This window comes from Miscanthus floridulus, chromosome 5 (assembly GCF_019320115.1).
Source record: "Miscanthus floridulus cultivar M001 chromosome 5, ASM1932011v1, whole genome shotgun sequence".
Classification (NCBI taxonomy): Eukaryota; Viridiplantae; Streptophyta; class Magnoliopsida; order Poales; family Poaceae; genus Miscanthus; species Miscanthus floridulus.
Window position 1 is genome coordinate 55,201,744 of NC_089584.1, and position 19,966 is coordinate 55,221,709.

General features: G+C 43.6%; 1 long non-coding RNA gene and 2 pseudogenes across 2 annotated transcripts; 2 read left to right on the forward strand and 1 right to left on the reverse strand.

Moving 5' to 3' along the window:
- The first annotated feature begins 315 nt into the window (after window positions 1-315).
- On the forward strand, window positions 316-1,437 carry LOC136452203 (glutathione S-transferase 1-like; annotated as a pseudogene).
- A 6,468-nt stretch (window positions 1,438-7,905) lies between these two features.
- LOC136452204 (uncharacterized) lies at window positions 7,906-11,146 on the forward strand. 2 transcript variants are annotated; one of them, XR_010758771.1, is made up of 3 exons: window positions 7,906-8,044; window positions 8,173-8,477; window positions 9,333-11,146. It is a non-coding gene; the product is annotated as an uncharacterized lncRNA (long non-coding RNA). The 2 variants fall into 2 exon arrangements; XR_010758770.1 differs by having other exon boundaries at window positions 8,173-11,146.
- A 4,077-nt stretch (window positions 11,147-15,223) lies between these two features.
- Window positions 15,224-16,624, reverse strand: LOC136454657 (phospholipase D alpha 1-like; annotated as a pseudogene).
- Between the last annotated feature and the right edge of the window lie 3,342 nt (window positions 16,625-19,966).

Genomic DNA, 19,966 nt, shown 5'->3' on the forward strand with positions numbered 1-19,966 from the left:
AACCTGACACGGCAGAGGGGGAGGGTTCGGAGGCGCCATCGGGTTCGTTGATGCAGTCTGCTCACGAGCAGCGACGGTTGGGGAAGATGTGTCGGAGATGCAGTGCCGGCGGTGAAGATGACGACGGCGCAGTGGTGTGGCGGAGGTACTTCCCGTCACTAGCTGCGCCCCTCGCTTAGATCAGATTTAGGGTTTGTCGGTGGAGAGGTCGGCTGAGATCAACCTCGTAATTAGAGCCACCAGCTCCACCTCTTTATATAGCGTGGATGATGGGGGCGCCCAGCCATACATTCATCTCACTCGCAGGAGGAAATAATGGCAATGAAGGTGCATGGGCCAGCAATGTCGACGAACGTGGCACGCGTTCTTGTCTGCCTGGAGGAGGTCGGCGCAGAGTACGAGGTGGTCCCCGTCGACATGACCACCGGCGAGCACAAGAGCCCGGCGCATTTTGCCCGCAACGAACTCATCCGTCCAACTCTTCTCCATTATCTCCCTCATCCTCCCGATTAATGTATATCTGGTGGCGGTTTCTCATATATCGTTATTCTTTTCTTTACTTGATTTTGCAGCCGTTCGGTCAGGTCCCAGCTTTGCAGGATGGCGATCTGATTCTTTACGGTGAGATTGCAACAAACAATGCTCGTTTCTTGCTTGGTTTGATCCAATATTATTGAAATAGATTCTCTCTTTTTTTCCAAAGGAAAAATAATGATAGATTTTGTTTCACCTGTGTGTCATTGCTTTGCATTATATAAAGTTTTTCTCTGGCAAAAAATATAAAGTTTTTTAAGGAAAACTACGACAACCGTTTTGGTTGCCTCTACTACATATGCATAACGTAAGTAAAGTAATGGAGCAAGGTAGTTATGTTCAAAGAACGATGTGGTGAGGAAGTCAAGAAAGACTGCTGTGGTTAAACAAGCTCGTTACATTCTTCCCTTTACGTATCTATACATAACAATTGTACACATATGACAATTTATTAGTATGTACGTATATCTTAACAGAGTCCCATGCAATTTCAATGTACATCCTTCGCAAAGGCAGGTCGAATCTCCTTCGAGAAAGCAACCTCGCCGAGTCAGCAATGGTAGACGTTTGGCTGGAAGTGGAGTCAGGGCACTTCACCAGCACCATGTCGCCCATCATCTTCCAGGTGGCGAAATCGACACGAAAATCTTCCAGGAGAATCTGGAGAAGCTCAAGACGGCCCTAGGGGTTTACGAGGCACATCTGTCCAGGTTCAAGTACTTAGCCGGAGACTTTGTCAGCCTGGCAGATATCTGTCATTCCCCGGCGGCTTACTACCTGCTTGGCGGGTCCCACGTGTCAGTGCTTGATGCATATCCGCGTGTCAAGGCTTGGGTCGCTGAGGTAATGGACAGGCCGAGCGTGAAGAAGGTCGTAGAGCTTATGAAGCTGACATTAGCCTGACGCCCTGACCGCATGAAGCAATACTGCTGGGTCTGTGTGCGCGTGCAGGGTCTACGTTATGTAGTTGTGTTTTTTTCGTTTATCTTCTTGCATATCGCCACGGTGTCCAGAACATTAGTGTCCGTTGAATAAGTGAACAACATGAAAAAAGCACGTCACAGACGCGAGTTCAGACACATCACATCTATAATAACATGTCTCTAATAAGGGCTTTAGCTTATTACAGACGTGCAAAAACGCGTCTATAATAAGCACATAATACAGACGCGTATTGCTAACACGCGACTGCGATATACAAATACCGGTGGGAGTAAACATGCGTCAGCACTAACACCTTACCAAAGACGCGTGTTACAAAAACGGGTCTGTGATAAGGTTAACACGTGTCTGTAAAAACTTTTCTGCTATAGACGCGTGTTCTTATCATACGTCTGTAGTAAGAATCATACTATAGGTGGTATTTATAAATGCGTCTATAGTAAAAACCATGCCGCAGAATCATACTATGCATCTGTAGTATGAAGCACACTACATACTAGTGTCCATAACACGCGTATGTAGTAAGAAGCACACTAAAGACGTCTCTAGTCTACACACGTCTGTAGTATTTTCTTACTACCTACAGATCTCACAAATTTAACACAAATGACATTAGATCACTTCACAAATGATATATATACACATCTTTCATACTACAATGTTCATCACACAAACACAGATCATTAGTACTTTATTTGTTCATCAACACAGATCACATTTGTAGCTCCAAACTCACACAGCTCCAAACTTAAACAGCACATGTGTTAAGCAGCAGTGTACCTCATCACATAACATGAACATATATACAATTCATCATTAGTGGACATGCACGTGTGGCATGCACGTGGATAAAAAAGAAAAGTCAAATGCTAATTATTAAGATTCTTGAAGGAATAACAATAAATTTTCAAGAATATTTCTACAATGCATGATGATACAATTACATTGCCCAATATATTAGCTTTGGGGATAGTTCGTATTAACCTATATATATCGAGAGAGTGCAATTTCTCCATCATCCTCACTTGTTTCCCCCAGCCAACGGGATCTTCTGACCTGCAAGACAACTAGATGACATATATTTCAAACTAAAAAGCTAGAACTGGACTCAGAAATATATATAGTTACAAAAGCACATCATGTCAACATTCACTATGTCTAATAGACTATTCTCAGTAAATACTTGAGACATTTCTTCCAGGTAAGAGGTTTGTGCGCAATTGTGTTGTATACAATGGCAAATTGTTCCCGGTCCCAGCAATAGTATACAAAGAATTGTTTCATATACTGTTCAATTTAGAGAAAACAGAGATCCCACCTCAATTTCATTGTCATTAACGAATAACTTCACATCAAGAAAATACCGAAAAATTGTATTCATGTGGTTAAGTTAGCAAAGCAAAAGCATGATTAGAAACTATAAGATGCACTGCTAGTGCTAGCAATACCTCTAGAAGAGGTCAATATCAAATTATCTTGGAAGACTACTTCTGCTCTTCTCAAGGTCCCTCTTCTTCTCTCCTCGAGGTCCTGCTTCCAGGTTGGTCTTTCCTCTCCCTCTGCTCTGCCTAGATGGGCTCGTCTTCGACTCTTGCTGGTCTTCTAGATTTCGATGTTGGTTTGGATTTTGAGGCTAAGTTGATCCGCACTCTGGGAAAGAGAGTTCATCATCTTCCGGATTCAAGGTCTGGAGGATCTTTTTTCCTCCTTGCTACTTTTAGGCGATATATATTCCGGCTCACTGAAGATTCAGTGGCACTTGCTCTTCAGTCCTGTCTTGGGGGCTTTGAAGATGGTTTTGACGTTACTTACCTCAGTCATAATCACTTTCGTTTCTCGGTCTCTTGCAAAGCTATGGGTTTCGCCATCTATGAGCTCAGAAGGTTCATGGGTCGTTCATTTGACATCTATTTCCATCTCTGGAACTATGGTGTCCCACGCTGGGAGCGCGAAGAACGGCTGTTTGAAGAAGCAGCAGCCAAGAAATGGACCAAGATTCTATCAAAAAGTCTGAAAAGGCAGGCTAAAAAAGCAGAAAATTCCTTGGCCTCCAAGAGGGTACGTTTTGCAGAGAAACTTGTTCAACCCTCACCATTGTTCAAGTCTCGCTGTCTGTCTAAGCAACGAGAAATCACAATTGGATCTTTTAAAATCAATCTGGCCCTGCATGTTGATTCAGTTGTTTCTGGCGAATTCAAGCCCTCGATCAAGACTTCGTCCAACATTGTTTTTGCATTTGATGAGTCCGATGTCATGAAAGGCAAATATTTTCATAAAGCAAATCATGTTCTTGTTAATTCTCAGCAACGGCAGTCTAGTCAAGAGCATTGAAAAATTCAGAAAGTTCAGTCTTCCTTTGTAAGTTCTGTCTCCACCCCCTTGAATTCAAAGTCAGATCCATTTTCAAATTCAAATTTTGCTCCCAAAAGTCTCTTGGTGCTCCGTGCTATTGATGAGGCAAGGCGCATGGGTTGCTGCACCCGTTGCTTTAGTGGTAATCACAGAGTGATTAATTGCAAGTCGGTGGTTCGATGTGCTAAATTTTAACTACGGGCACAAGTTCAGATGGTGCTTCATGAGGCAAAGGCCCATGATTGCTTGGCGGCCCAAATACAACTCCAGAAATCCTGGCCCTGAAGTTGGAAGGGTGGAAAATGATGATGCGCATTTAAACACTGCGCCGTCCCCTTCCATGGCGACTAAGGGAGCATACCCCGAGCCTGCTTTCTCTCGCCCTCTGGAGACGACCACCAATCCAATCGATGTGAGTGATCCAAAGGAAGAAGAAGATCCACCCATGGCGAACTTCGTCTTCAACCCGGCTCCTTTCGTTCCTGACGAACTATAGGTGGAAGATTGGGCTCGTCCGGCTAGAGCAAGGATCATCATCAGTGGAAACCCTCACCGCAGACATGATGACTATGGGACGGAGCGCGCTCTGGTCATCGCTGGGAACACGGTGCAGACCTTTGAGAGTGACAGTCAAGTTAGAGAGTTAGCCTCAGCAATTGGGCTACACAATGGGTTTGGCCCAGCTCCTTCAATTGAAATGCTGCTACAAGAAACTGCCTCTTTGGTCAATGAGGCTCACAAGTTTCTCCCAATGAAAGGGCCTGTCATGCAGCCAAGTTGGAATTTCAGGTTGATACCTGGCATTTGACACTAGATAACCTCGTTTAGGGAAACAATGCAGAAGCATCTTCTTCCAATGCTCCTCCTAGAAGACTTCTTCCAATGCTGAATGATGATGAAGGGAACCCAGCAATAGTGCCCATATTTGCTCCGAATATTGATGATGACAGCGTTGAAAATGTGCCTATTGTTGATCAGGCTTATTCTGGGAGTGAGATTGTGCTTTATGATCAGGCTTTTGCCATTCAGCAGATTCTAGAGAATCTGCACTCGTCCTCTTCCGAGAATGTCTTGGTGCCCCAAGCAGATATGGATCCTTTCACTGCCAGTCCCACCATAGAAGTTTCTTTGTACATAGCTTCTTCTACTCCAGGTAGAAAGAAAAGAAGGGCAAAGGCTAAAACTCCAGTGGTTGATGATGAAGTCAGGAGTGCTCGGCTTCAGAAAAATGCAGTAGCTGAACTTGTGCAACTTGATAGTGAACCCAGAAGAAGGGGGGAGAAGAAGAAGATAGATTTTCTGTCATTGAAGACCTACGCAGCAGTATAGTTTGTGGCTCACTCAGCTTAGATATGGAAGTAGACGATGTTGATCCTATATCACACCCCAAAAATTCTATTTTGGGTTGTGAATAGAAAACACTCAGCCTGTTCGCTGGTTAGTTTCTGGGCTGATTTGGGCTGGCTGGTGCTGGTTTGTTGTGAGAGGAAAATAAATGCAAATTTAAACTAATGTTGACAAATTTGCATTTATTTTTATTAAAGAAAATGATGTTTTTCCAAATATTTCTTAATTAATTTGACGGGCTTTCGTTCACATGGTGCTTGCTTGTTGCTTGTTTTGGTGCTTTTGTGTGTGATAAGTTTTCAAAACACGTTTATGCGCAGTTCGATCCTTCATGGGAATTTTCTAGACTTTTTCAGAACGTTTTCCCATTTTCCTAGAGCAAAATCCAATGTTTAGACGCTCTAAAAATCTTTTTTCATGGGCTCCAAATACTTTATTTGGAATCATCATCTCTCAATCTATCTCTAAAAGTTTTTCTTCATTTTTTTGAATTTTAAAAATATTTTCAGGTATTTAAAATGATTTCAGCTTTTTCTAGAATTGTTTTTGAACTGAAAAAATTTCTAGAATTTCCAAAATTATAAAAATAACTCGATTTTCCCTTCTCAAACCCTAAGACTATATATACTAGTATAATGCCCGTGCTAACGCAACGGGTTTATTTTGGAGACGCACATGAAAACAACCAATATTTTTTTTTCATAGTTCAACTTTTACACAATATCTTTGAGCACGTATACAATCCGGAACACTAAGAAGTCGTAGTAAAGTTTTTTTCTCATATAACCATTTAAGTTACATTCTGTCTAAGTCCTTAATCATGACTTGGAGATCTTCAGAAAAGTTGTCAAAACATTCGTTTGCATGGCTCTTAAGAATGTCCCCCAAAAATTCCATCCTCAGTGAATTTGATAGCTGTGCACGGTAGATATAATAAGTTAAGTTATTAATTTTGTATGTAGTGTACGGAATATAGTTAGAGAATATATGCTTACAGTGTTGATTGGTGGCAATCTTACACAATCCCATGACTTCATGAAATTGTATACAAGGAAGCCTCCTAATTTCCTAGAGATGAGCATTTGTTTGATTTATTGTACATAAATCAAATAACTATTTTGTGATAATAAGAAAGATGAAACATATTATAGGTGATAGTATAATACCCGTGCTAACACAACGGATTTATTTTGAAGACGCATATGAAAACAACCAATGTTTTTTTTTCATAGTTCAACTTGTGCAGATCCTCTCCTGCCCAGATTGGATGTATGCCTATGTTGATGTTAGACTGACAGCAGCACCAAGAGCTTGAAGCACACTAATCCCAGCTTTTGTGCTGAGAACAATACTCTTTTCAATATCTTGTAGATGTAGAGATGAATACAGGAACTCCAGGGATCAGTAATCACCTAGACTGATATAGTAAAATTATAATAATGCGTTGTTTAGACAAATACAATGGATACCTGTTCTTCTATTTGTTTTGGCCCTGACAGATGGATACTCGGTTGTGAGGAAAAGGCCGTTCATTTCCTTCCTTATGATCTGGTGTGCGCTCCCAAGATTTTGGGAACCATGAATCCAGCAACCTATCCATGAAAGACTACTGATTTTGATCACTTGCAAAATTGAAGCAACGAACCATCCTGCAAGAAAGCTGAAAGCTTGCTTTCTGGATGGAAAAAAGGGTAAAGTACACTTTACAACCCTCAATTCACGCCGAAGTTCGATTTTCAACCTTCAACTATGAAACCGGTCAAGAAACACCCTCCAACTATTAAAACCGGACAAATTTGGTCCTCGGCCGGTTTCAAAAGCGGTTTTCTATTTTCGGGAGACGCCGAAATTTTAAATTATTTTTTGAGCATCTTAACGTTCTCAAATGAAAAAACTCAAAACTACAAAGTTGTAGGTCTCATTGAGGTCTACAATTTACATATAAAAATTATCTTCATCCGACATCGTATTGAAGGGTTTTCTATTTTTTGAAATTTGAGTCTCATCACGAGACAAAATATGGTGCTGAAATTTTATATTATTTTTTCGAGCATCTTACTTTCCTCAAATGAAAAACCTCAAAACTATAAAGTCGTAGATCTCATCGAGGTCTACAATTTACATATAAATATTATCTTCATCCGACATCGTATTGAAGGGTTTTCTATTTTTTGAAATTTGAGTTTCATCACGCGATAAAATTGTTTGTGAGGAAAAGGCCGTTCATTTCCTTCCTTATGATCTGGTGTGCGCTCGAGATTTTGGGAACCATGAATCCAGCAACCTATCCATGAAAGACTACTGATTTTGATCACTTGCAAAATTGAAGCAACGAACCATCCTGCAAGAAAGCTGAAAGCTTGCTTTCTGGATGGAAAAAAAAAGCAAACGGCAGCAAAGCTACACTTATCTTGATTCTTGACAGAAAGTGATGGTTCAACTTCCATTGACGTGTGCTAGCCAACCTCTGAATGCTTGGGTCTTGGGCTCCAAATACTTTATTTGGAATCATCATCTCTCAATCTATCTCTAAAAGTTTTTCTTCATTTTTTTGAATTTTAAAAATATTTTCAGGTATTTAAAATGATTTCAGCTTTTTCTAGAATTGTTTTTGAACTGAAAAAATTTCTAGAATTTCCGAAATAATAAAAATAACTCGATTTTTTCCCTTCTCAAACCCTAAGACTATATATATGCCGGTGTTTTCCTCGACGCGCTCATTCCAGATCTGAAAACGCCATCACGAGACGCCACTCTGAGCTCCCCACATCTATTGCGGAAGTTTGCTCGGCGAACTTTTCCGGCGAACCTTCGGCGAGGTTTTCCAGACATATCCAGCGTCCCCTGAGGAAACGGTCACCGCTGCGAGGTTTGTCTCGTCGTCCTCTACGCCGTCAAGCCCTTCCTTGTGCGAGTCCATCGCCGTTTGACCGTTTCCGCATCTCTTCCTTCTCATCTCCGGCGAGCTCACCATGGAGCTCCTTCTCTGTTTTGCAGCAGCTGTGGTCGGCGTCTTCTCGGGCCCAGACCGCCGCAGTTGTCTCCCCGGCTCGCGCTGCCACGGGGACCCTCGCCCCGCGCCCGTCCCGTGCCCCTTCGCGCGTCCTGCGTGGCTCCTGCTGGAGCACCGCCGCCGCCGCTCGGTGCAAGCCGGCGCCCTGCTGCTGGCCCTGCCCCGGCCTCGCGCCTTCCGGCCTGGCGCCGCCGGCCAAGCCCCTTCCTTCCCTCCGCGTGTGAGCAGCAGCAGGCCATCTCCATGGCCACGTCCAGACGTAGAAGATGGATCAAGGTTGAAGATGATGGTAATTACAAGTTTGCCACAGATCGTTAGTCCTTCGCCGTTTAGTCATCCTAACTCCAATTCGGTTCGTTCGAGTTGTGTGTCACGTCGCGCTCTATGCAGTAGCGATAGCCTTTATCATGTCACTCAAGTATGAATTTATTAATTTAAATATAATTTGATTAATATTTATTTAATAGCTTTCTAATTAAAAGCAATATAGGGTTATAATTCCGTTCTTGTTGTGTTGCGATCGACGTAAGCTACGCGCTAGCAATGCTCTTTACCATGTTATATGTTTATGAATTTAATCTTGTTAATTTGATTAATGATGATCTAATGTCTTTTTAATTAAAAGCAATTTAGGTTTATACTTCATTTTTTTTATAATCAAATCTTAACTTGATTAATACTAACTTAAATGTTTCTTAATTATAAATTTCTTAGTTTAAATTCAAAGCATATAATGGTTCGATTAGTGTCTCTCGCATGTTCTAGGTTTTCTAAAACTAAAATGTTTAAATGACTTAAATACTATAAAATATTTATAAATAAAATATGACTACGGTTTAACTCCGGCTTTTATAATTCAATATAATTTGGTTAATTCAAATTTAGGATATTTCTCTGAAATTTCCATCACCTTATTTCACTAACTAAAATGAATCAAGCATATACCCTGTCTTTGATAAGTTAAATCTTCCGATAGCCGTTCTTTTTAACAATAGCTCTGTCTTCGGTCGTTCTTGCGCTCTAGCGACCATAGCATCGAGCCATACCGTTAGTGCGCTCTTTTCAAGCTTTTCCCTTTTGAGTGATGTTCTTAGTCGTGTTTGCTTGTTGTTTGTTTGTTCTACTTGTTTGTTGCGAGTAAAAGAAGAGCAGTTTGTTAGCACTGAAGATAAGAAGCTGAGGACTCAAAAGTGCAGCAGAGGTTGGAGACCAGAAGCTAAAAACTTCTGAGCAGCTAGACTCTGGAAAAAAGACAAGTGCAGGCACCGTTTGGTCATATTGCTTCTATTCATTAAAAGTACACTTTACTTTCATTGCATGTGTCTAATATTGCAAACTCTAAGAACATGACTAGCCCTCTTTTTACCTTGCTTGCATTAGCTGGGGTTCAATATTTGGGTAGCGTAGTTATGTTTAGTTGATCCACCCTCAACTATTACATGTTGATGAAAGTAATGATGATTAATGGCTTACTATAATTATTAAATAAAAGATGCTTTTTATAGAACCATGGTTTAAGGTGATGAAGGGGGAATGAGTCCTGGAGCTTGGCCCAGTTTCTGGGGGTACTCTGTCTGCCCTCCTTAAGAACCGGTTCGTGGAGCAGCCATCCAACTTGAAGCTATATGGCTCTGGCTTGACGTAGTATTAGGACCTCTACTAATAGTGTGTGACTTACCGGGTAGGCATAAGACTGTAACCTAGGTAATGAATATTAAGTTGCGGTTGTTTGGGTTCCATGGCTGTGGGGACGGCTGTCGACTCATAGGCCAAACCTTACGAGTTGCATTCTATTAGCTAAAACCTGTGAAAAGTCTCATAGTGAAACCCTGCCTGCTCACCTTAGATAGTGTTTTGGGGAGTCATGACCCTGGGCAAATGGGAATCACGACTTGAAGTGAAAGTGTACACCTCTGCAGAGTTAAAACTGATATATCAGCCGTGCTCACGGACACGAGCGGCCCAGACTCTCACATGATTAGAATTTGACTCACATGTGGAGATGGTTATGCGGTTCGAGGTTGCTACCTCGGTTATGATTGGAGTTGCTACCCCGGGTTACTCTTTGGGGTTGCTCCCCGAGTTAATGTTGAGGTTGCTACCTTGGTTTAATAATGGTTAATAATATGTTAATCTCACTCTATTAATTAATGGTTAGGATCTTTCACTCACCTTAGTAAACAGGTTGCCTTAATAAAAGTTTGCCAACTAAAATGCTAATATGCAGTAAGCCTGAGTTAGCCTACCTTTGTTTAAAGCCTTGCATGTGATTTACTTTTCGTCTGTACTTGTTGAGTTGGACATGGACTCACCCTTGCTATCCCCCCACACCCCCAGTGTGTAGTAAAGTGCTGCTCAGAAGGACACAGATGCAGAGGTGTTTTTCAGAAGTCAGTTAAAGGTGCTTGGCGTACGGGTCCCCAGTCAGCCGTCCCTGAGAAGAATGAAGCCCGAGGAGAAGTTTAACAACCGTTCCGCGATACTCTGATAGTTTTAAGTGTTAATATAAGTATGTTTTTCACTATATAACATTGTTTTATGATATTTCTACTCTGTTGTTGTATGTGTGGACTTTCTAGGCACATATACGACGAGTGCTTGGTTCTCTTTGGAAAACCGGGCGTGACATCCTATCCCAGTTCACCTCGTACCGCAGATTGGGGAGAGTTTCTGTGGCGTGCCTCCTGAGGAGCTCATGCTTGATGTGGTGCCTGAAGAAGACAGAAATGAAGACGTGTGAAGCACGAATGAAGAAACTAGGCTGGCATAGGAACAGATTTCTATTGTGGCGTGTCTACTTTTATTATCTTTTCCTTTCTTGTTTCTTTGGCTGGCGGTATTTTGTTTCGTTCTTGGTCACAGTTGACTTGCAGTCCTTGTGTTATCCATGGTGGTTGTTCCACTATGAGGTGCTATCTGCTACTCTATTATTGATTAATGGATAATATCTCTAGATCATGGAATGTCCTGTATCGGAACATTAGGGGAATCAATGATAGGGAAAAATGGAACTCTGTCAAAAACAAGATTGAAGAAAGTGGGGCCAATATTTTCTGTTTGCAAGAAACAAAAAGGGAAATGTTTGGTATTCAGTATATTCGGAATTTGGCCCCAAAACGTTTTGACAAGTATGATTATTGTCCTTCTGTGGGGGCCTTGGGAGGAATTTTAGTCTGCTGGGTCAGCTCTTATTTTTCTGTTGAAACCATTGAAAAGCAACCTTTTGCCAACAACCTCCTACTTACCTCTGCACATAACCTTGAGCAATGGAACCTGGTGGTAGTTTATGTTCCATGTCGGTAGCCCTTAAGAGATGAGTTTGTTAATTGGCTTTTTAACTTGGAGATTGAGGACGAGGCTCTCAGGTTAATTATTGGGGATTTCAACTTTTATAGATCCACAGAAAACATAAATAGGCCAGGAGGCAACCATAATGATATTATGGTTTTCAACAGCATCATTAGTCATTTGGGGCTTATTGAAATCCCCATCAAAAGCAGAAGTTTTACTTGGAGCAATATGCAAGAGATTCCTTTATTAGAGCAGGTTGATTGGTTCTTCACATCGGTTGCTTGGACCAGCAGATACCCCTCCACCTTGGTGCTCCCTCTTGCCCGTATTATATTGGATCATCTGCCTTGCAAAGTGCAAATTGGCACCTCCATCCCAAAGTCCAACATTTTTAGGTTCGAGAATTACTGGTTCAGCCACCCCTCTTGCTTAGAAGCTGTCACAAGCTCCTGGACTGCTCCTGTTCGCTGCTCTAATAGTGCCCAAGTTATAAGTGCCAAATTCAAACTTTTGAGAAGAATTATCAAGCACTGGGCTAAGGGTATTTCAAATCTCTCCAAGCTCATTTCTCACATCAATTTGACCATTGCTTTTCTTGATAAGGTTGAAGAAATTAGGCCTCTATACCTTCATGAGGCAACCTTCAGAAATGTGATCAAGACTCATATTCAGAACCTCCTGAGAATGCAGAGAATCTATTGGAAGCAGCGCTTCACATAGAGATTTGTTCAGTTGGGGGACGAAAACACAAATTTTTTTCATGCTATGGCCACTGAAAGGTTTAGGAGAAATGTTATCAGTCAAATCATTAGGCCTGATGGAAGAATGATTTCTGATCATCATGAGAAGAGCAACCTGTTTTGGCAAGAATTCAGAAATAGACTTGGTATCTCAGTAGACACAGACATGCAGTATGATCTTAATACTCTAATAGAGCCACATCCAAACTTAGCTGTCCTGTGTGCCACCTTCAGTAAAGAGGAGATTGATGCTATTGTCCTTGATTTGCCCAATGATAAAGCACCTGGACCGGACGGTTTCAAAAGTTTCTTTGTGAAGAAAAGCTGGCACATTATCAGGCAAGAATTGTATGATCTCTGTACTGATTATTTCCATCATAAGGCAAATCTCAAATGTCTGAATTATTCTTACATCACTCTGGTCCCCAAGAAAGAGAATCCCGAGTATGTCAATGATTTCAGGCCCATCTCACTTTTAAACTCATGTATTAAATTAATTACCAAGCTCCTTGCAAACCGTCTACAAAGTGTAATCCCACAAATTGTTCATGAGAATCAGTACGGTTTCATCAAGGGGAAGAATATCCAGGATTGCCTAGGATGGGCTTTTGAGTATTTGCATCAATGCCATCAATCCAAAAGAGCGATTATCATTCTCAAACTCGATTTTGAGAAAGCTTTTGATCTAGTAGAGCATTCTGTCATTGTTCAGATGTTGGCTGCAAAAGGCTTCCCCGAAAAATGGATTAACTGGATTAAGGATATTTTTTCATCTGCTACATCTTCAGTTCTCTTGAATGGAGTTGCTGGAAAGGAGTTCAAGTGCAAAAGAGGAGTTAGACAAGGCGACCCTCTATCTCCACTTCTCTTCGCCATTGCTGCTGATCTTTTACAGAGTATTATCAATAAGGCCTATGAAGAGGGAGTCCTCAGTCCTCCTTTCCCACAAAATGAGGGTACACCTTTCCCCATCATCCAGTATGCGGATGACACCATTCTAGTCATGAAAGGATGTGAAGGGCAGTTGGCTAGTCTAAAAGAAATGTTGCATGCTTTCACTACTTCCACTGGGTTGAAAGTGAATTTCCAAAAATTCTGTTTGGTTCCAATTAATATTAGCAGTGATGCAGCCACCTCCTTAGCTAATTCTTTTGGGTGTGTGGTGGGCTCTTTTCCTTTTACCTATCTTGGGCTGCCCATGGGACTCACCAAACCCCAAGTCAAGGATTATGCTCCCCTCATATGCAGAATCGAAATGAGGCTTTCAGCTAGTGCACAGTTCCTCTCATATGTAGGCCGGCTACAACTAGTGAATTCTGTTCTGTCCTCACTGCCAGTCTGCCAACATACTATATGTGCACCCTCAAACTTCCAGCAACAGTTATTGAAGCTATAGACAAATACAGGAAAAACTGCCTTTGGAAGGGCAGCGATTTCAGAAAAAAGGTTACAACTTAGCTGCTTGTAACCTGGTAATGAAGCCAAAAGATAGAGGAGGACTGGGTGTAATCAACTTCACTTTGCAGAATGAAGCTCTCCTCTTGAAGCAACTTGACAAGTTTTACAAAAAGAAAGATGTGCAATGGGTCAAACTGACTTGGAACAAGTACTATCCTGAGGGAGTTCCACATCTTAGGCGGGAGAAAGGATCTTTTTGGTGGAAAGACATACTCAGGTTGCATACTAATTTGAGGGGAATTGCAATTTGCAATCCAAACAGAGGAGACACTGTTAGTCTTTGGGAAGATATCAATGATGGAAGTGTTTTCTCTCAGAAATATCCCAACCTCTATTTGTTTGCTCTTGATCGGCACATCTCAGTTCAGAGAGCAAGAGAAGAAGAAGATTTGGTTAACTTATTTCGTATCCCTATGACAAGACAAGCACATAATGAAATGCTACAATTGAGCTCGGATCTTGTAGAAATGACCTCTGGAAACACTGAGCAGAATGATGTCTGGTGTTTCATTTGGGGAAGTCAGCACTACTCTGCACAAAGATATTATCAGCATCATTTTATTGCAGTACGACCACCTCCACCTATTCTTTGGATTTGGAGGTCTAAGTGTATGCCAAAGATAAACTTTTTTGCATGTTTGCTGCTAAATGATCGACTCAATACCAGAGACATGTTAAGGAGAAGAAAGAAGTTTTTGCAAGAAGGATACAACTGTGTACTGTGTCATGAAAATGTTGAAGAAACATTGGAGCATCTATTTTTTTATTGCACTTCAGCTGTGGAGCGCTGGTCTGCAATCGAATTTGTCTGGGAAGAAAATATTCCAACCCATCAGAAGCTAATCCAGGCCAAGAGGAATTCTCCTTCCCCATTCTTTATGGAGATATTTATGATAGCAGCTTGGTGCCTCTGGAATGAAAGAAATGCCAAGATTTTTGAAGGCCAAGCTCCGAGCCTCGTCACTTGGAAGATGTCTTTCAAGTTTTCTGTTCTTCAACATCTTTACAGAATCAAGCAAAGCCTTCATAGTTCTATCAGACAGTGGCTTGATAGTCTGTAGCTTCTTTGTAGATTATTTTGTCTCCTGTATTTCTCTGTTTTGGTTTTGTGAGTGGTTTGTTGAAGAGAGAATTATGTATTTGGCACTAAAACAAATCGTTCTTTCATATTTGGCACTAGAAAATTTAAACTTCCTTATCTAGCATGGAGTTGAAATTTTCTTTTGTAAATGGCACTGCCGTCTATTTAGACCGCTAACGGTGTCAAGTGGCTAGTAAAATGACATAAATGCCCTTGATTGTAGCAAAAGTCCATGGTGCTAAATAGGAAAAAAAATAAATAGATAGGTTGTCAAATAAGAAAATTATAAATATCATAAATATACTTTGAACTAAAATGTGGATTTTTGATAATTGAAGACCGCAAATAAATAATTAATAAATTTTAAATTGGTAATAGCAGGTACAGATCAAGGATGCATGGCTCAGGATGGCTGCTGGCTGAAATACGTAACTTATATTTTCAAGGTATTTATCTTTTAGTTTTCTAAAAGAAAAGCAGAGTATACGCCGTCATCATAACATCATGGCTCAAGAGCGGAGCACACCGTGCATGGCTCGGCCGGCGGAGCACGTGGCCAGGGCAACGCGAGGAGCTCGCAGCCTTGGCGACGCGCGGAGCACGCAGCCGGGGAGCTCGCGGCCTGGGTGCGGTGCGCGGAGCACACGGTCTTCGCGGAGCTCGCCCGACGTGCTGCTGCTCTCCCGATGTCATGCTGCTGCTGCTGCTCGCCATCGACGGCCGTCGCGGAGCTCGCCCGACGTGCTGCTGCTGCTTTGCCTGCTGGTTCCTGGTCGCTTGGTAGCCCGGCTGGTACGCGCCCATCGCGATCTCGGTGTCGCGGCCGCCGTCCATGGAGCGCTGGTTGATGTTCGCCGAGCCCACGATGATGTACTCGTCATCCACTGCATGCAATCGACCACCGGTCAGACAGAAACCATCATGATCATATTGGTTTGTTTTGTAATTCTAGACTAGATGAATCTGTAGGTGTAGAATAAGTCACTGTACCTATCATGGTCTTGGCGTGGACATAGATCATGAAGCGTCTGGCCTGCTGCGCCCTCTCGTAATCGGTGTTGTGGTCCGGGTGCTCCGGCGGCACGTACTCGCCGGGGCTTGGCGCCTCGCCGTTGCCGAGGCAGAAGAAGGTGAGGTAGTCCCTGGGGTCGGCCTGGAGCCCCTTGGCGCGAATGGCCAGCGTGACGTCCGTGTACATCATCTCCATGGTGCGGTGCTGCCAGTCCAGGATGGCCTGCATGGAGCCGCTCTCCGGCACGCCCTCGGGCCACAGGGGCACCACCACGTACACGGCGAACCGCTCGCCGGCCTGGATCTTGCTGACGATCTTGAGTGAGAGCTCCTTGGGGATAAGGTGCAGCGCGTTGATGTCCTCCACCGTCACGCCGTCGTTCTGCAGCCCCGCGTAGGAGCTCCCCAGGAAGTACTGGTTCTCGATGTAGATGAAGTCCCGCGCCCACCAGATGGCGTGGATGTACGCGTCCTGGATGCTGCGCTCGATCACGTGGTCCTTGCCGCTCACCAGCCCCAGGGCCGCGGCCTCCCGCGGGGCGTCCGGGAACCCCGCCGCCGCGCCGTCGTCGATCGACCAGAACACCTGCACGTTCCACGACTCGGCGTCGCCGTGCGGGGCCGCCTCGCGCTCCGCCCACGCCTTGTACAGCGCCACCAACATGTTGTCGCCCTTGCCCTACTTCTTCCACCTCTGCTCGAAGTTCTCCAGCACGTCCACGCCGCGGGCCCCTCGACGCGGCAGTGGATGTCGTGCCACGGCTCCCTCGGCCCGCCCTTGCTGATGGACGCGCTGGGGAAGTTGGGCTGGTTGAAGGTATGCGCAGCCGATGAGCGTGGCGTCGATGGCGTCATCGGCCTTGACGGTGAAGATGATGTTGCTGGCGTCGTGCGCGTAGTAGATGGGGAAGGACTCGTCCCACGAGTACAGAGGGGTATTTTGGTACTTCTGAAAAAAACATGAGAGGGTCAACGCAGTCAACTGACGGATGGATGTACTAAATGGATGGTAGTGCCATTTACAGAAGAAATTTTTAACTCGATGTCAAATAAGAAAGTTCAAAAATTTTAGTGCTAAATAAAGAAGACTGATTTGTTACAATGCCAAATACATAATTGCCCCTTTGTTGAACCTCTGGTTGCTGCCTCTCTCTTCCTTGTAACTTTGAAGCCTTGTTCAGCCATTTGGTTGATCGCTCTCCTTTTTTTTAAATATAGTGCCGCCGGGGGATCTTTTCCCCACGGTGTTAAAAAAAAAACTCTAGAAGATGAGACAACAGAAAAAGGTCGTACAAGAGGGTTGGAAAGGTTGTATCATTGACCTAAATACATTAATACATTACTGAGCTAGGCCTAAATACATTTATTACAAGTGTGACCCCATATCATACCATTTTACACAGAAAAAGAGACAACAGGAACAAGAACATCAACATACCGGAACTCCCCGAATGCCTGTGTGATGCAAAGTGTTGCAATGCCTCCTTCAAAATTTTAAAATGTCCATCTATTAGACTAATATGATGGCATCACTGATCACACAACAGATTTCAAATATATTTCCGCCAAGCAGCTCATCAAGTGTTTGGCTCTCAGTTGTAATCCGAACAACAGACCTCCACTTCAAATAAGCCAAAATAAATCAAACAGCCTTAAAGGACAATGCATATGAGAAGTAATTAAAAGTTGTCATAGGCCAATATAGCCACGACGGGCTACAGAAGTATGGGAGTCGGGCCAATCGAGCCCTTTAAGGCTACTGTAGCACGTTTCAAGTCCCATCTAGGTTTTGGTTAGGAAGAGTCCAGAAGCTAGGTTTGCTTATAAGTGAAGTCAAGTCGAGTCGAGTCCACCCTATAAATATAAAAGGAGATGTATCCTTTCAATTAAGCAAGAATAGTTTTTGGTAAAACCCTCTTCCTCTCTTCTCCTGCCGCCACCACCTCTCCTCTCCTCCCCCACGCGCCCGCCCTAGCCGCCTACCGTTCCAGCCGTGCCACCCGTGCCGTCGACGTCCATCACCGCCTCCTACTACCGTGACCGCGTTGGCCACCATAAACCTGGCCGGCTGCAGCTTGCCGCTGCCGCCATTTCCTCCCTCTCTCTAGGCGCGGCCAGCCCTAGAGCTGCCGTTCCTCCCCTCTAATCCTCCAATTGTACCTCTAAATCAAGGGGTTGTCATGACCCAAATTAGGCGTGTGACAAAAGTGCTCGACCAGATTCAATAACTAATCAACCTTTGTCAGTTAGTTTTTGATAAACAAGTGTGCGCTGCACATGCATGTCTATTATCATCTATACATTATTATGAACCTTGCCAATAGAAATTAGGAATATTTTATATGATATAGGAATACAGTTGCTAAGCATTACTTATCCATATTCATATATTTCTTTTATAGACACGTGGAGAAGACAGCGTGGAGAAGACAGCGGAGACTGGTGATTCACGTGAAAGTCATACTCTGGCGGTGACGTCCGGTGGATGAACCCTGCGCGGTCAGCAATGAGGCTCCAGAAAATGACCGTGCAAGTATGCAAGCACTACCAAACAAATAGTGACCATATCCTGCGTGATGATCTAAAAAAGGTTCCTGTTTGAATTCTGATCAACTCCTTCAATGTGATCAAATTTGTCATCATGTTTATTTTCCTGACACTAAAATGCAGAAGATGAAAATAAATTAATACATGGCACCCAAAACAATCACTATTTATATAGTAAATAAGGTTTAAGTGTTCATAGTTGCGCTTAGCAAACAAGAACTAACCATATCGTGCGTGGTGATCTCGACATGGTTCCTGCTTGAATTCTGCTCAATTTCTTCACATGTAAATTGTCCTGAAACTCACAATCAGAAGAAATGAACAGAAGGCACCTACAGGTCTAGCATTAAGGTTTCAATTTCAACAATGTTGCATAGCAAACAAACACTAAGCAGATCGTGTATGCCGACCTCGACAAGATTTCATTAAGCCAACCCGAGCTTGTTGCATCTGCTAGGCACGTATCATGGCGAAAGTCCTTATGGGCCTAGTGCTCTATTCATCGATGGTGGCGTCCGTGGACGTCACTCTTCTTGAAGGCATCCATACAAGCACACCTGCTTCCGTGCGCGTCCCCACGTGGCCTTGTGCTCTCCTCGATTGCTCTCCTCCCCATCTTATTGTTGGTATGGCTACCCTCTTGCCCCTGGTCTTCTGCAAACACTACTTGTTGTCAGGTGCTCGCCATCAATGGCTTGCTCTGTCATTCTCTAAATTACTTGAGTGCTCTGCCTCATCATATGCTGGGTTGCGGGGACCTTGATCTCCTCTCTGGATCTCCTCGTTCTCCTCCTGGCGACTGTCGACAGAATATCGTCGGCAGTCCTCCGAGGGGTATCCCACGAAGGTAGATTGATCGGCAGAGGTGTGTGAGATCAAGAACAAGAAGGCAAAAGAGACACACGAGTTAGACAGGTTCAGGCCATCAGTATGACGTAATACCCTACTCCTGTGGTCTGTTGGTTTGTATTAGCTATCGCATGATATTGCGTGAGTTTGGAGGGGGTCCCTGCCCGCCTTATATAGTCCGGGAAGCAGAGTTACAAGTTGGTTAGATCTGAGAGATAACCAAAAAGTAATAACTGATTACAGTAATCTTAGGATCATACATATCCTAATAGATCTCGTAGTATCTTCAGAATATCCTCCAGATGTCTTGCGGAAGGCGTTGAGCAGAGTCGTACCCCGCAAGGCTTCGTCTTGTGGGCTGGATCGCCCCTGAGGGCGCAGCCCATATGGTCTGCCGTGGGTATCCGAGGTCATACCCCCCACATCTAGTCCCCGAGCACCTTGTACCCATTGTGCAACGCCGTCTTGAGCTTGTCCAAGCAGGTGCGAACGAAGCCGAGCAGTCAAGCTCACGGTCCGACCACCGTGATGAGTTGCCGAGCAGCGTGTACTATCATCGAGAAGCACGAATCGTAGAGGAGCAGCATAACCCAAGCACGGCTTGCCATAAGGGTGTAAGGAGCTCAAGTTTAGAAACAAAAATTTCTCCGCAGTGGACCAAGTGTGCCCACTAAGAGTTCGACCACGAGAAAGGGAGATAATCTTCTTCAGCTTCAAGAGGCCCAGAGTCTTTGAGAACAAAGGAAGCACATTCACTACGAGGTGAAGTGTGCCCACTTAGCCCCCGAGCCTGACAGTAGA